At 34.1% G+C, this 17,565-nt stretch overlaps 2 long non-coding RNA genes across 2 annotated transcripts in view; one reads left to right on the forward strand and one right to left on the reverse strand.

Annotated features, from left to right (window-relative positions):
- Positions 1-4,725, reverse strand: part of LOC117126561 — an 8,740-nt gene extending 4,015 nt beyond the window's left edge. Inside the window, exon 1 of the long non-coding RNA XR_004449177.1 lies at positions 1-4,725. This is a non-coding gene — a long non-coding RNA (uncharacterized LOC117126561).
- The window catches only part of LOC117126555, a 57,061-nt gene that overhangs the window by 11,073 nt on the left and 28,423 nt on the right, over positions 1-17,565 (forward strand). The window contains exon 2 of the long non-coding RNA XR_004449170.1: positions 4,719-17,565. This exon is cut by the window's right edge and continues 28,423 nt beyond it. This is a non-coding gene — a long non-coding RNA (uncharacterized LOC117126555). The remainder of the gene's footprint in view (positions 1-4,718) is intronic.

Raw genomic sequence — 17,565 nt, forward strand, 5'->3', positions numbered from 1 at the left:
CTGGATTGTCCTTCTCTATTTTGTATAGATATGAAGGCACGTCTTGATAGCCACTGGCATGAGTGCCCTAACCATCTCTCGTGCATATGCCAATGCGCTATGAGCCTTCGAATAACCGATGTCAATTCGATAAACTGCATTATATATTTAGGACGGATTCCTTTAAGATCACTACCACCACTAAATCCCTCAACATACATCTTGCCAATACATGTTGCATTTGCATGTCGGTGACGAGAATACCTATTGGCCGCAGAGCATGTATGAAGATCAGTATATTTATGAAAAAGTAATTATAGAGATGATCTCGACATAGTTGAAGCACGTATCTTCCAGGAACATCCAGGAACGAAGCACTCTCCGTAAAATAAATGATTCAAAGACTTTTTAATGCTGAAATCAAACCTTTCGAGCACTTAAAGCTTGCGTAATTTCATTATTAGTCCATTCTTGCCACTGAATATGTCACCATACTTAATGGTTTCAGTCTTCTGCAGCTGTGATGGTTTCATAGTCTCAAGTGATGGCTTCAGAGTCTTGTACTGAACATTTCCAAAACTACCAAAATCTGCAAAAGCATTCTGTCTAACAACACGCTTTTGATTTCTGTTCAAATCTTGACGACCTTTGTTTGCAAGAAATGAGACATAAACACACAAAACGTGTGTCTTGGACAATGTGATAAAGTTTTCAAGATTTCTGTCGTTACTCAAGAACATCGAATGAGTTTTGCTAGCCATTTGCTCCAATATGCATTTAGGTAACATATAAGCAAGCTCGACCGCTTTCGTCTCACTAATCATATTGTAATCTTCACAAACCATGCGGAGAAAATCCTCATATTTGATATCGTCTTCAACAAAAAAAAGCATTCCCCTTCTTACTTGGATCAAGAAGGAACTCCCAACCAACATTATTCATCTGCCATTGTCCAAAAACAATAATTAAGTGCTACATTATCTGAATAATAAAGAACTTGCATCGGCAGATCTCAAGACACATTGCAAAACTAATACTTTCGCAAGGTAACAAGGTATAGTGAATCGTATATTCAAGAGAACAACATTGGCAACCGTAAGAAAAAAAGAATTGGTTTTCAAATTGCATGTAACCTGTTAACCTTCCACTTATAAATTAACTTAAATTATCAAATATAAACGAAGATCGGACAGCAAAGAAAAGACAAATTATTGATGAGGCTTAGGGGCATGAACAACTAATAGAATCTGATATGGGAGAGAGCCAATGCTGGTAAAGTGTTGTTTTAATTCTTGTTGAATTTCTTGAAACCAGTATGGCATTCTTGCTGGTAAAGGGTGAAATGGCAATTTCATTTCAACAAATGAGCCTTTTAAAAATCATATCTTAAAATAAGTGAAATTCACTTTTAAGTCGTTATCTCCGTAATGATGTAAACATTGGTATTCGCTCACATTAAAAATTTTTGTCATCGTTTTAATATTCCACTTAAAATGTATAAACCGTTCAAAAAGATCATATCAAATGCGTCTGCTAATTTTTCAAAACATTTATTTTTTCTCACTCATAAAGAAACTATAGAGGCTTTTGCAAATTCCAAAAAAGAATTTAATGGCACACAACAATACCCTAATTTCAAATCTCACTGAATCATCGAACAATGTCAAAGCCTGGGAAAAAATACTACGAGTATGAGAAACTATAAATCCTTCTAATCCGAAAGAGCGGCATCTGATTGTGGCTCACCCAAATGTAAGTTATAATTTATGCTCAGCATTTCATTTTTGATGAGTTATTGTGTAAGTAATTTCATTTTATAATCATGTAATATTAGGGTTGCAGAATCTAAATTACAATCCCTAATTATTTGATTGGTAAGCACTATTTTGGCTATTTTGATGACGACATATGGAGTATTCAGATGATTCCAAGTGACACCATGCATTGGTTTGATAAGGAATACACCACGTGAATTTCACATCACATTTGTCGAACGTACACATGTATTTTATTGATTTTCACTTACTAAAACCCAATGTTTGTACCTGTTCCATTCCTGCAAGTTCTCCAAATGAATTCCGACAACACTTATCTAATCGGTATGAAGTCACATCTGGTTATTCTTCTGGTTTTTATAAGGAATTAATATGTTATGTAATATTAACTTAACTTTATATGCATAATCATTGATTTTGTAGACTTGTTTGAATGGGTTACTAAATTTAGAACTTTAATTGAGTCTATGGATGATCTTTATGAGGAAATGTTTGGTGTCCCTCTAAGCTTATGGATGAAAGGTAATTACTATTCTTAATCTTATAAATTATTAAATAGAATCATTGGCCCTAATGTCTCTGATTATTGCTCGATTAGTCTCTAAACCCAATTATCAGTTTTAGGCTTCAACATTATAATTTGATAAAAATAAACATTTCAATAATTTTTTAAACTTTTTGGTATCAATCAAAGAAATTAAATATTTTAGTAAAAAATCAATTGCTTGGAAAACAAAATTTCTGATAAAGATAATGAGTGTATAAATGTACATTTAATCAATATATTTGGTCATAAGAATTTTGAAAGTATCACTGAGAAAACCTATAAATATACTAGTCTATTATTAAAAATTCTATGAACTTTATTACATATGAATATATATCAATAAAAGCTTTAATAAAAAATTTTCAAAAATGTTTTAAAATTATTTTAATCAGTGAATTTATGATTTGGAATGCATCTTTCATTTCCTTTATCGATGGTGTTGGTTTGTTTGGTTTGTTTGTTTTCTTTTAGACGTCCTTTTCTTAAATCATAAGTTCGTAACTGATTAAAAAGAACTATCACTAAAAAGGTACCAATATTTTTGTTTTAGAGGTACTTTTTTTATGATGAGAGAAAGTACAAAATCTTCCCTTTTATTAGACAATTATCATCATCGTCTTAGTCAATAAGGTTTAGTCAGTTTCGAAACAGCCAGAATTTATAATTAAATTAATAGTCTCTATAAGTCGATTAATTAGCATATGCAACGAGTTCTTTGTGTGTTTTGGATTTACTGATGTTAACTTTTGATTTAGAATTTCTAATAATATCCGGTTTGTTGCATCATAAGGACGGACTATTATTCAAATTTCAAATGGGTCAAGATGTCTAATTGTACTCAGATAGCCCGCACAATATCAATATGGGTTATGTGAAAACCTTATCTTTCGTGTCTTCTTTATTGAAGAGTCTTCTTTGCGCAGTAACAGAAAAAAAAAGAGAGCCTGCTTTGCGCTAAAATGTGATTAGTACATATCTTTTATCCATGATTTTTCATTGTCAGACTATCTTCTTCTTTTTTAAACTTTGTTAGATTATCTTGTCCTCAATATAATAACTTTCACTATATATATACTTTTTCAAATTTTGATTATTCCTATTGAAACGTATTAGTTTTTAAGATATAGGGATTCACTAAGCCGATTTTTGTTTTCAACGGTTTAAAAATATGTATTTCAGAACGTGAAACAAAAGTCATGTGACCACAAACAAAATGGAAAAAAATCGCGTGTAAGGATATGTTTATTTTGTTTGCTTAGTGGATTCTCCATTATTTGGCAATCAAAGAAAGAAATCTTAATGTATGGGGTTCTACTTCTACCTCTACGTATATATGCTCAAGTTGCTTTACAGTGGTTCTGTATATAGTTATAACCACTTGTCGTTGCTGTTAGCGATAGGGGTAAAACCAATTTACTGCGGAAAGGGATGAAGAAGAAAAAAACGCAATTCTATTGACCAAGCTTGTTGCTTTTGTCATATTATTATAAGAATATTCGTTTTCTCTTTGTAACGATGTTATGTAAGTTGTTTCTAGCCAGAAATAGTTTGTGAGAAAATTAAATGTGTTGTGGAGTGACTAGATAGTTTTAGAAATAATAATGGAATTGGGCCCTCCACTAGTACAGAAACTACACACAATAAAGTTTGTTACCAAAATAGAAAATTTAAATATTAAACTGACCTTTTATCGACCTCTCATTTTCTTATGTGCAGAAATAATTGGAAAACTTAACTACAAACTGTAAACTTTTTGACGAAAAAACATAAGAGACTGGGCATGATTATTTCATTCAATTTTATTTTACTTTGAAAAACTAGATAAAATGGCTTAAAACAATCAAATGTTTGACAAGAAATGAAAAAAAACTATGCAAGTTTTCTTCTTTTTCATTATTATAATATTTGTTCCTTTTCATTTTTTTTACATATAATTCCTTTTATTCTTCATTACTCGGCAAACCTGCTGATCCAGTTACAGATAACAAACTAGGTTTCTAACAAGCCATCAGAGATGAGTCTTCGTTATCACTATCAGAATCAAATCCATCCTCGAGAGATGAATATGCACTGTGCGCAGGTGTCGTAAACGGTAAAGGAACTCTATTGATTTTCCTCTTACGAGATTCCAAGGAGTCGAATGAACTGCATAAATTCCTTCTATTTATCTTTTCATAAAATTCCTTTTAATTATCTTTTCATATAAGATTCTAGTTTTTTATAAAAAGTTGTTGAAAAAAAAAAAATCTTTTCATATAAGATTCTAATGCATAAGCTCACCGCATTATAAATTATTTCAGCTTCACCTTTTCACTCACCTCCGCCTCAACTCTCTTTCACTGAACTCTGTCTCACTCAACTCGGTCTCATTCATCGCCTATCTTTCACAAAAGGACTTGAATATGAGCAATATACAGGTTCGATATATTTTGCTAAAATATTTTGTTTGTTTTTTGAATTTAATGATGCAACTTCTGATTTAGAATTTCTAATAATACCTGGGTCATCATAATATATATCAAGGTTTAAGTTTTCCATTTTAATTAAAACTTGATGTGTCCAACTTCAATTAGGGAAAATTTGCAGCCAGTTTCCAGTGCTGTGTTCTGGGCGTTGGACAGCTGGTTGCCTGGAACACCATTCTGACTATTTCGGACTACTACTACCAGGTTTTCCCGGTAAGCTGTCAACAATCTTACACCCTTAAAAACCTAACTTAATTCTTGATGTCTTACTTTTATTCTCTACTTGTGTATGATTTTATATGGGTATCATTAATTATATATGTATTTTGTTTTCAATATAGATAATGTATCATATATAGCGTTTTTTTTTGTCTAACTTGCTTCAATACCTTGTATACATTCCACTGCATGGGAAATAAATTTTGGTTTTTATGTAACCTTTACAATAACCAATATCTATGTTTAAAACATACATAGTATTATACTTTTGAATAGGAACGTTAAGTATGAAATCATTTTGATAAAAAGTTCAACTATGAGATCATCTGATAAATATATGATATATTACATACATATACATACATATATATGGTAACAAACATTTTTAAAAGTTTGAAAATTAAACATTTTCAAAAAAACAAAACTTTAAAAATTAGTTATTTTATCAATGAATACATATACTGTGCAAATTTTATAGTTTGACATATTCCGCATCTATTTAAATTTTGATGTTTAGTTTTTTTTTTATCTTTTAATTACAAATTTACAGGTAGCTTAACAATTATTATACAGTCATTTTTCTAATAACAATATACCCATTTCCGTTAAAACTTTGACGAAGTCCCCATTTGTATGGATAAATCAGCCCTGGTATAAATCCATTTTGATAAGTTCCAAGACCGTGTGATTATAGTAGTTCCAAGTCCTCCGATAGCTTTTGGAACACCACAACATCAAATGATCAAGATCAAATCATTATTGTGTTTTCATTGATCAACCTTATAACAGTTAACTTTTTAGAATGAATACAGTAGTTAACTTATTAAAAATAATTACAAAGAATTCTTTCAAATATCTCATAAAGAATTATTTCAAATATCTCATAATTGCTTCAGTGATTTCCATAAATGAAAAAATATCCAATAATATCTCAATATCTTTTTAAAATCTAATTGACCCATTTAAAACATTTGCAGGACTACCATCCGTCTCGAACGCTGACGCTCGTTTACCAGCCCTTTGTTCTGGGAACGATATCAGTATTGGTTTTTGTGGGACAGAAAATCAAAAACCAAAGGAGAGTCTTCACCGGTGACTGCCTATTTGTAATTGGCAGCATTTTGCTACTAACGGTATTCTCTTTATAAATAAGTTTTTCTTTTTGGTTTTATTCTCATCTAAATTTTTCGTTTAGTCCTTAAATCGTGTCTGATAGTTAAGAACACATATGTCTTTTTTTTATTACATTAGTTAAGAACATATTTTTCTTTGATTTTGAGCTTTCTCATTTATATTAATATTTATAATTTGACAGGTTGACATCGTAACCAAAGGAAAGGGAGGAATAACCCCGTTTCTCCTTTTATCCATTGTATCGGCGGGAGTTGGCGTAGCCAACGCCCTTGTCGAAGGAGCAATGATAGGCGACCTTAGCTGCATATGCCCCGATCTTATCCAGCCCTTCGCCGCAGGGCTTGGTGTATCAGGAGCCATAACGTCAGTTTTAAGGCTGCTTACCAAAGCAGTCTTCCAGAACTCCCGGGACAGCCTAAGAAAAGGGGCATGTACGATTCTTAATCTATGAATTACACAAGCAGTTTAATTATTTGGATATGTATGAAAGCTCGCTAATTTTTTTATTGTGATGAATGTAGTATCATTCTTAGCCATTTCACTCTTCATCGAGCTAGTATGTGTGATCATATACGGTGTGATGTTTCCGAAGCTGCCCATGGTCCAAAAGCATCGAGCACGCTCGGGTTCAAACCCAGTGGAACCCGTTGAGGAAGTCCCACCACTATCCAACCAACAACTGGCGCATCAGAACTTGGACAGGGTTATAAGTTTATTCCTGATATACGCTTTGACGTTGTCAATATTTCCCGGGTTCCTCTACGAGAACACGGGAAAGCATTCGCTACATTCGTGGTTTGTTCCTCGTATACGTTTTAGTTACGATTTCTTTTCCTTTTATCATCTGATATCTTCTAATACATTTATTGTTTAACAATGATTTGTAGGTACCCTCTCGTCCTCGTTACTTGTTTCAACTTAAGCGATGCGCTTTCTCGATACATCACTATGGTCAAACCCCTTAAAATGCAATCAGGAAAAGTGATAGTAGCCTCTGTTCTTGCTCGAATGTTGTTCCTTCCCGCCTTTTATATCACCGCAAGGTACGCAGATCAGGGTTGGATGATCACCCTGACATCCTTCCTAGGCATTTCAAACGGTTATCTTACCGTCTGCATACTCACGCAAACACCAAAGAGAACTTACAATGTAAGTAGTTAACATTTACATTATTATTTTCTGTGTACTGAAAATTATGAAAAGAGACATCATAAATTGATACTCTTCTTTTATGTGGACAGGTATCTGAAGCTAATGCTCTCGGCAACATCCTTGTAGCCTCGATGCTTGGGGGGATCTTTGCTGGTGTCTGCCTTTCATGACTTTGGTTGATCGGCAGCAACAAGTCCTTTTATTTCCTTTTTATTTATATCGCATTGTATTGTTTAAGGATTCATCGTAACTGCAGAAAACGAGGTTTCACGAGTTTGTCTTTATCATATCTTATGCTACCTCAATATGTTGGGAATTTATGATAAAATTAAACAAGAAAAAAGGGAATCCTCCACAAGAGTTTTGAATTTTCATAAATTTTAAGTAGAAAATAATAATGAATTAATAACTAATACTTACACATTTCGTTTTAGTTTATTTTCATAGTTCTGTTCTCTGAGCTCATAGGACACATTTAAAGTTAATCAGGAAACTGTTTTCTACCTAAAAAAAGGAACAATTATCTTAAAACCAAAGAAAACTAATGAAATTAGTAGCTTAATACCAAGCACAATAAAAGTTGCTACTTCGTTGGCATAGATGGTTTATTGTAATGAGGAAGTTAGCCTTAGAAGTTCTGTATAAACTTGAGCCTGTAGCGAAGTACAATTAAAGGATAAGAGAGAGGATTTTGTTTGATTTGCTGATATTTTGGATATTGTAATGATTTGGTTATATTTTCCTTGGTAAATGAAAGCTGTACTGTGCATTGTGAAGCTTAATCTCCTCCACAACATGTCTGACACATTCGGCGCAGCTGGAAAACCGAATCTAGAAAAAGATATGCATCATCTACATATTGTGTAAGTCGATATTGTGCACTGTTCTCTAATCTCTGAGGGTTTATAAAAGAAGGTAAGTTTTATCAATCTTTGATAGTAAACTTGTCTGAGAGAAGAATCTGTGCGAGAGGTATGAACTATTCGTAAACCTTAATACTCCATCATGATTCGGTTAGCGTGAAGAATGCATTCATGATATCCTCCATTTAATGTTAATTTTTTGTGTCATGCTATAAAGAAACATGAAGTTTTGAAATCAGAACTTTTGGACTTATTAAAGACACATCTTTTAGGGGAAATATGGAATATAGCCTGATCCCTAAAATTTGTGGACATGTAAATGTTCATATCATATTTTGATTTTTGGAATTTGGGAAGATACCTATTGTTTTGTGTATACATGGCGCATGAGATGAGTGAGAGTGTGGCATGCAAAATAGAGAAAGAATGAAAGACTGCATTGGCAATTCGTCCCTGAGCCATATGACTACAGGTTCACTATTTACATAGAGGACCCTGAGATCCTGGATGGTGTAATCACGACTGTCAGGAAACATTATGGTCTAGCTTAGCAGACACCAATGGTTATAAATTATGGTGTACAAGATTGGATGCTTTTCCCGAGCGGCCTAGCTCCTCCTTTGACTATAGGAACGACGACAGATCTTGTCAAATTGGTAACGGAGAGGCTCTGGCTGATGGAGGTAACATTGTTGGTGACTTTTGGATCAAAGTGTGTAGCAACCTATCATTTTAACCGGCGGTCCAATTTCATGATTGGTCTAACAACTTATGTTGTAGATGAAACATATGATGCTAGATCAAAAGCTGAATATGAGAGTAAGATGTTGGATCTTATTCTGTTTTTGTGTATTTGCAACATCGATAAATAAGTGTAGTGTTTAACAAATATGATGTTTACTATTTAAGGTTTGGCGTATGGAGAAAGGCTAGCAACTAGTGAAAGATGATCAGCCAGATAATTGAGGATCAGGAAATGCTAGTATTCCACCGTGTTGCATTGGAAACGGGACTTGCAGATGAAGGACAGCGTGCTCCAGTTAACACCCGTGTAATGACTGGAACATAGATAATACAATTCGATGAGGAAGATGACATGACTGATGTTCCCTTAACAGTGCAGCGTAATGGTCCAGCAATGCTATCTCGAAGCCGTAAGTGTCGTCTTTTAATAAAAAGATATTAAATCTGTTAAATGTGGATATTGGTTTGGTTTTAAGTTTTTTTTTTTGGTTTTTAATCTTCTAAAATATAACTATTATTTTAAATTAATATTCATTTTAGTTTATTCGGTTAAAATGTTTGATTTATTTGGTTTTTTTCTATAAAAATAAAAAAATAATATTATTTGTTTATTTTCATGTTAGGAATTTTAGATAGTCGTCATGTCGAACCAGTAGTTTCATATTATAGTTTCAAAACAGATAATAGTTTAAGAAAAAGAAAAGAAAATTATTAAGACAAAACATTTCACTACAATTTGGTCGGTAGTGAAAGAAGTATTAAGAAAAAATATTTCAAGTTTCAAAAAATTTAAATATTTCAATTGTGGTGAATACTTAGTTACAAGGTGTTCACATCAAGGGGCACATGTATGTGTATGTAAAGTATATAAGAATAGTTGACAAATATATAAAGATATTGTTAATTAATATTAAATGACATTTTTGTGTAAAATAATACATGAAAGATAAAATTAAAATTAATTTAAAATAAAAAAGGCCTTGACATTAGTCATTTTTTTCATATAAAGAAAATAAAACTGTATCCGTAAATAGAGGTGGGCACTGATTGAATATCTGAGAATTTGGAAGCATTCGTGTCGATTCGATCTTTAGCCACCTAGATATTCGGTGACTCGGATATCCGAAATGTTTTTGAATTTTAAAGAATATCCGATTTGATCCGTAAATAAAATAAAATTTTAAAAATAACTGAAAAATTAATAATAACATTTTATTAAAAAATAAAACACTATTTAACTTATAAAATTTTAGTACCTAATATAATAAATTTAATTCATAAAAATATTGTAAAACTGATATAAAGTATAATATATATAACATACATATATAATTACTTACATATATGTATATAAATGCATATAACATATCGAATTAGATATCTGTTCCTTAAAATATTGGCATTTTTGATTTGATTCTTTTTGGATATTGTATTTTAGTATTTGATTGGTTTCATAGAGACACGGATATCCAGATTTTTTGGTTCAAATAAAAATGGATAACGAATTAAATCAATATTTCTGAATATTTTGCTCAACTTTATCCGTAAACAATAAAAATGATACATATATATATATATATAGTTTGACTTTTGATACGTTATCTATTTTTATTCGAAACAAAACATCCAGAGTTTTATTGGAACCATGTATGTGAGTTTTATATTAAAAAAGTACAAAGTACATAGTGTGAACACATTTATGAATATAGTGTGAACGCGTTAGCATAATTATTATCAAATCATTGTGAGGCTGGCACGTGTTTATTATTGTGTGAATGCATTTATTATAATGCTTCTCTTTTAATATATAAGGGATGTTTAGACCCATATATAAAGGTGCCATACATATATAAATGTGAACACTGAAGCAAGCTAACTATTTAAAATGATGGGTAAATAATTTACGATATAGTTATGTATATGATTACTGTTAAATTAATTTAGGCTAAAGGGTAATTGTTTTCTATGATTGGGTCCATTTTATAATGCAAAGCCATACATAGCAAGCTAACTATTTTAATTTACTACCTGTTAATTAATTTATGTTACGGGCTTATTTTTTACCCTTGTTCGAAAACTCTCGCTAGGTGCTACGCGTGCGGCACATACCGGCCGAGCGATTTATTAGAAAAGAGGAAAAAAATCTGGGAGTAATCGGGAAAGATTTTTTTTGTACTTTTATATATATAATACCTTATTTATATGTATAATACCAAATATTTATGTATAATAAATACATGTTTATGTATAAAATATCATTGGTACTAAAATAGAAATATGTAAATACATATCAAATTAGATCACAAAATATAATTATGTCTATTGCAGTTCAAATATAGTATATTTATAATAAGGTTTTGTGGAATATTACAAATAAATTAATGTGGTCCGGTGTTAAAGTTTTCAGTAAGTTACTTATGTCTATGTTGTAGATTCGATTTTTTTTTGTTATTTAAATATTGACTTTTATTGTAGAGAGTTGTGAATCTCAACATCCCACATCGGACGTTTGTAAACTGGTGCAGAAGGAATGACTAGTATAAATAGAGCACGTATTATAGACTTTAGGAAACTCAATCAGGCTTTAAAAAAGGCAAAGCCCATTTTTATTGGGCTTAACCTAGAAAATTTTGTTATTAATCGTCAGTTAATTCGATTTAATAGCGGCCGGTTTGTTCTTTAGCGATTTACCAAACCGATTGGTTAAAATCGCCACGGTTGGACTCCGAGTTGCGATTACCTGGCTGCAAAACCGGCTACTCGGCCGAGTTTTTGAACAAATTTTTTTACTATGATTGAGCCCATTTTATAACGTGAAGCCATACATATAAATGTCAACGATGTAACAGCCTAAATATTTTATAAAGACGGGCAAACACTACAAAAAAAACCTCCATATTAGCGCGAGGAAACCACTATCATATGCCTGGGATAGCGTATTATGAACTGCTATGTCTGCTATAATAGTTCTCCCTTATTATAGCGGTTTCTCACATGCTATCGTAGCGAAAACATATGATAGCAGTATTTTTGTGTTTTCTGTTATATTGTTAACATTATAATAGCGTTGTTTCCGACGGTTACATTTGTTATTTCAATAGCATATCTTGAAGGCTATAATTGTTTTTTTCATATTGCACTATTGGATGTTTTACTTTTCTATATTACAGCGGTTTTATAGATGCTATTGGTTAATGGTTAGTTTTTTTTTGTAGCTAATACAACATGTTATTAGTAGTTTGACGTATACCACAACCTGTTTGATTTGTATTGAAAGACACACATTCATAAATTCAAACGCACAACCTACAATATTCATTGGAAAAGAAGTATCAAACTACAAGTCGCAATCCGACACATTACTAGTACAACACATACATAAATGCATCACTTAGTCTAAATCATCCAAGCAGAAAGAGTAGTACATTAGACCTGAGAGTAGTTAACACAAGATCACTTTCTCCTTTGGCCATGCAGTGCAGGTGCCCAGTGCATCTCCCATACACTCAATCTCAGTAGATGGCAGCCAAATCTCTGCCTTATTCATCTTCACCACATCAATCCAGACTTTAGCTCCATTAGGTCCCAAGGGAACAAAGTGCACTGTTTGTTCCGGGTTGTCTGAAGCCCAACGTCCTTCTGCAACGACCTGCTTCTTTCATGTAATAGACATGAGCTTGCATTTCTGATTCTCTTTGGCAGCTTCATTTTGACTCTGATGCTACAATGTTTGCAAGACAAACCAATATATCTCAGTGAATAGGATAACAAAAAACAGCTAGTTAATACCATATACAACAAATTCACGTATGATCATCAAATGTGAGAAGGTGCTTCAGTTTTGTTAAGGGTAGCTTTTGGAGATTGATCGCTTGATTTAGAGCGTGGTGATGCAGAACACGTAGCAGCTTTTGCAGATTGTGCTTTAGGAGAAGATGGTTGATTCTGAAGAGGAGATCTACGGCATGGTGACTGTGGTGTTTTCGAACACACACTTATTGGCTGGCCAGACTACAAAATGCTTAACCAGAGTCCGTAAGGTAAATTATATCTGGTCTAGGTCTCCATAGAAATGTATCAGGAACATGAACCACATCCACAAAATCTTTTACTACATTAGGTCTTGGAGGCAGTTTGCATTTGTTCAAGGAATTGGAATTTGAACTCTACATACACATGGAAAAGACAATATAAAAATGTTAATCAAAACAGCAACATAAACTGAAATAATAAGGTGGACAATAAGAAATCTTACCCTTGAAGGAATGTCTTCGGTATATATCCCCTCGTTTGACATAACACATTTACTGGCAGGCCATGAAATCATCTCCCCAACCGCGTGCTCAACAATAACATACCGGTAGCAGGCCTCCAAAGAAATGCATCTGATTTGATTGCAGTCTCCATTTTTGTCGATTTTTTAGTACTCTACTTAAAATGAGAATGAGTTTTGCTAAAAGGGAAAAGAGACATAACATTGGCGCTTATGTTATTTTCTCTTATGTTATTTTTTATTGCCGCTCACTAATTTTTGCCAATGTCGTGTTTAACTGATATTAATAAAAACCAAAATCCCAAATTTGATTTTCCATAGCATTTTAGAAAATACTGCTATAATATTGTGCTATCAATACACATTTTTTGTTAGTGAAATAATTTACAATATAATTGAGTATATTATGATTGGTTAATTAATGTTGTAACTAGTTAATTATTTACTACCTATTTACCATATACGATGAGCACTAACATGTTATATCCATAGGTGGTGAGGCAACAACCAATCAACAACAGCCCCTTCAACCGGCGGGAGTGTCAGCTAGTGCTGTATGCTCATATTAACCTTAAGCAACACTCCCAAATAAAATATCAATTGCAGTACTTAAGGATCGAATCCACATAGAGCGTGGGAACTCAATAGATAAGATGAATAGTAAGAGCAAGCTAGGAAATATATATTAAAACAGTAAATAAAATATTAAATAAGCAGTAAATAGGGTAAATGAGATGTGTTTTCACAGATAAAACGAAGGCTAGACTCCCAGAGGTGTCCTTTCTTTAGTAATTCGTTAACCTCAATTCTTAGTGCGACGCAATCCTCCGTTTTGTTGACCTTGGTCATTGTGGAATTCGGACCACCGGTTTGGGTTCCGGAAAGAATCAGGCGCTTTCATTTTCTCAGACCACTTGACTTGTTGACCCATCTGCCTTAGGACATTAATCAGCTCCGGTTTCGATATGCAAAGATGGGAGATATCGGTAGGTAAGTTGATATGCCACTGCAGGACAGGTCCTGTCAAAGTTGAAAAAAAACCCTTACACATAGTCCCTTCTCTAAATTCCTTTTGGAGGGCTACAATGAGCATTCAATGCATGTACTGGGCGACATGATTATCCGGGTCGCTAGTGCCGTCAAACATCCTCATACTGGGGAAATAGAACTTTCTTGGCATCTCTATCAAGCCAATCTCATCCCCAAAGGGGGTATCGACATAGGAACTCGGATCACTCCTCCGGATCGATGGAGCCTGTAGTAACCCGCCTGAAGGGGTAAAATGGTCGAGATCGACAAAGTCGGAATTTGGAGCCGAGCTTTTGGGAATCGAAGTATGATGGAGAATGTTGAGTTTTGATCATATAAATCTTAACATGGTTCGGCGAAAATGGAAGATTGGTCGAGCATCTACTTGGTGGTCGAGTCGCGGGCGATAAGGATTGATCGAGAAATTTTGAAGAACGAGGTAGTCGAAGAATTGATTCTGAGTGAACCATGAGTCGGATGAGCTGCTTGACCATGGTTAGACAATGTGATAGATTGATCAGAAGAATGTTTTCGAAACATCATGTTTTTGGAAGCACGACGTTTTAAAAGCTCGACGTTTTAGAAGAAGGATGTTTCTTCAGCAAGAAGTTTTCTGCAAAACTTCGTATCAGCGGAATATTATTTTGAAGTCATCGGAATCAGGATGGGAATTAAGCAGGACGGGAAGCAAACACGACGAGATCAAAGCATGACGGGAAAACCCAAAATTGGATGAAAACCCTAATTTCAGTATTATGGAAGTTTCGATGAAGCCGGAGGCTGGAGAAATATTTACCGCCAAGATCAGAATTCTTTCTGGAGTTTATCAAAATTATTCAGCGAATCAGAACGGGAGTGGAAAAATAATCGGGATGGATCGCAGGTCAAAAATATGCAGGAAGGACCAAAATCAGACGAATGGACCGAGAAGCTCGAGGTGGCTCATCGCATGGAATCAGAACGTGGTGTCAACTGTCCAGCAATCTGAGTGTCTACAGAAGCTCAAGGTGTGGCTGTGCATGAAGCAGGAGCATGCAAATTGACGTGTGGAACACGAGGTGGATCGACCAAGCACGAGGTGTCTCCGCGCATGCAACTGAAGCATGATGATCGACATGTGTGTACTGGTGTGGCGTCTTCCATGCACTCCAGGCATGCATCCTGAAATGTGGGAGGAGGTATGTCGTCCTGCATGAGGCTGAGACATGCAGCCAGCCAGGTGGAGCACGAGGTGCGGCCGCACAAGCGTTCGGATCCATGCGGAGCGACACACGGGCTGCCACCAACCTAAAGCTGATTGGTTGTTGTCTTCTATAAATACCCCACGACCCCAGATCATTTCTACACATCCAGAGCTGCCCAAACCAAGTTAAAAATGTGAGAGAAAAGTAGAAAAAGAAATCAAGAGTTTACGAGCTATTTCGAGAGTTTTAGAAAATTTTCGAGACCAGTTCTCTACTGATTTCGAGTCAGTGCCTAAGGAAGGTTCTGCCCAACTGAAGGTCAATAAAGTGAAGATCAGTTCAGATGGGAAGCCACTCCAAAACGTGGGAAGAGAGAGAGAGAGAGAGAGAGAGAGAGAGAGAGAGAGTGAGAGAGAGAGAGAGAGAGAGAGAGAGAGAGAGAGAGAGAGAGAAAGAGAAAGGAAGTGGTCGATGTAGAGTATGGTCGATTCTGAAGATTGATACTCCACCGAGAAGACCAGTTTCGTCCAATTGACGATTTCTACGATTGTGAGGCGGAAGCTCTGTCCAAATCAGTCCGTCCAGGCCAGTCAGTTCCATTGATGATCAAGTGGAGGTGCTGTTCAGAGTTGGTTCAGTTTCACGGGTTCAGATCAGTTAAAGTTTTACTCGATACTCCACCCGGAAGTCCGAAGAACTGTCTAGAAGCTACAGAAGGTTGTACTCGAGTTGAGTTCAGTCCAGACCAGTATCAGGGGAGGTTATTTCCAAGTAAAGATCAGTGCAGTCCAGTCCAGTCAAGTCGTCTGTTGGGTTTTGGCAAAGTCTTCTCCTATCAACCAGCTGCTTCTCGCCTAGAACACTGTGAGTTGACTTGTTTGAATTCCACTTGGAATTTAAGGTAGGTTTGTGAGTTGGCTTGTTTGAATTCCACTTGGAATTTAGGGTAGTTTTGTGAGTCAGTTTGTTTGAGTCCCACTTGGAATTTAGGGTAGATCGAGTCTGCATATAGAGTAGAATACTCACATTATTGCATGGTAGAGTCCTTAGGGTTATTTTATTTCTGGAATCAAACTTAGTTTAGCAAGGGCTAAGCTGAGATAAAAAGAATAAAGACTGAGTTAATAACCTGACTAGGGCTAGGGCTAGATGAATCGTGTTATCTATTCTATTGTTTTGACATGGTTGAGTGTAAGTTTTGTTATCTTTAAAGATGGTTTTGCACCAAAGTTTTTGTGGTCTTTTTTCATGCCTGCCAGTGAGCTTAAAATAGGAAAGAACCCTCTGAAATTAGATAGTTATATTAGATGGAATAAGATGATTATATATTACAAAATCCTGATATTACATCCAAACTTGTAATACACAGTATTTTATAAAACTTATATAGTCCATGAAAATAAGCATGAAAATAAGCATTATACCCTCTTATTCTTCATTCTTTCATCACTGAAAGGATGATTTGACAACAAGAGACGAGTCCAAAGAACCCATCATCTATATGACGTTAAAATTTAAGATGCAAGAATGTATAACCTAATAAGACTTGTTGAAACTAACAAAACTTTTGACAACTTATTTAAACTTCAACTGATTTCGATTGTATAGAACTTTGTTTGTATATGATAAGGACTTGATAGATCGTATATTGATTATTGATGTTAGAAACCCGAGCACTAATGGTATTTGACAACTATATTGTTTGCTAACGTTAAAACATATTTATAATTCAAATCCCAAACAAAACTTGTAGGATGGTGCTGGATACGAGGCATGGAGAAGCCATTATTTGTGACAAAGATTTCTCATTTGATAAGACAAATGGATATAAACTTGTTTGCTTGTTTACATTGGATTAATAAAACTATACACGTTTTATTCTTACTAATTTTAAACATATTTGTTAATTAACTTCATTCCTAAACCGGATACATATAATATGTTTTTCTGCGGTTAATATTTGATTCGATTATCTGTGCTTATAATGTTAACTTCCAAGTTTGTCAAAATTTTACAAAGGCAAATGATATCACTCAAATTATCCTAAGTAATTTATGATTTCTTAAATAAGAGGTTGAGTTGTAGTACTTAGGCAGGACCGTCTCAAATTCTACGGAGACCCTGTTTAAAAAAAAGGCCCTATTAATAACCCGAAATAGTTTATGTTTTTCTCGCAAAATATTGTTATAATATATAATAAA

The sequence above is a fragment of the Brassica rapa genome, chromosome A07 (genome assembly GCF_000309985.2).
Source record: "Brassica rapa cultivar Chiifu-401-42 chromosome A07, CAAS_Brap_v3.01, whole genome shotgun sequence".
NCBI lineage: Eukaryota > Viridiplantae > Streptophyta > Magnoliopsida > Brassicales > Brassicaceae > Brassica > Brassica rapa.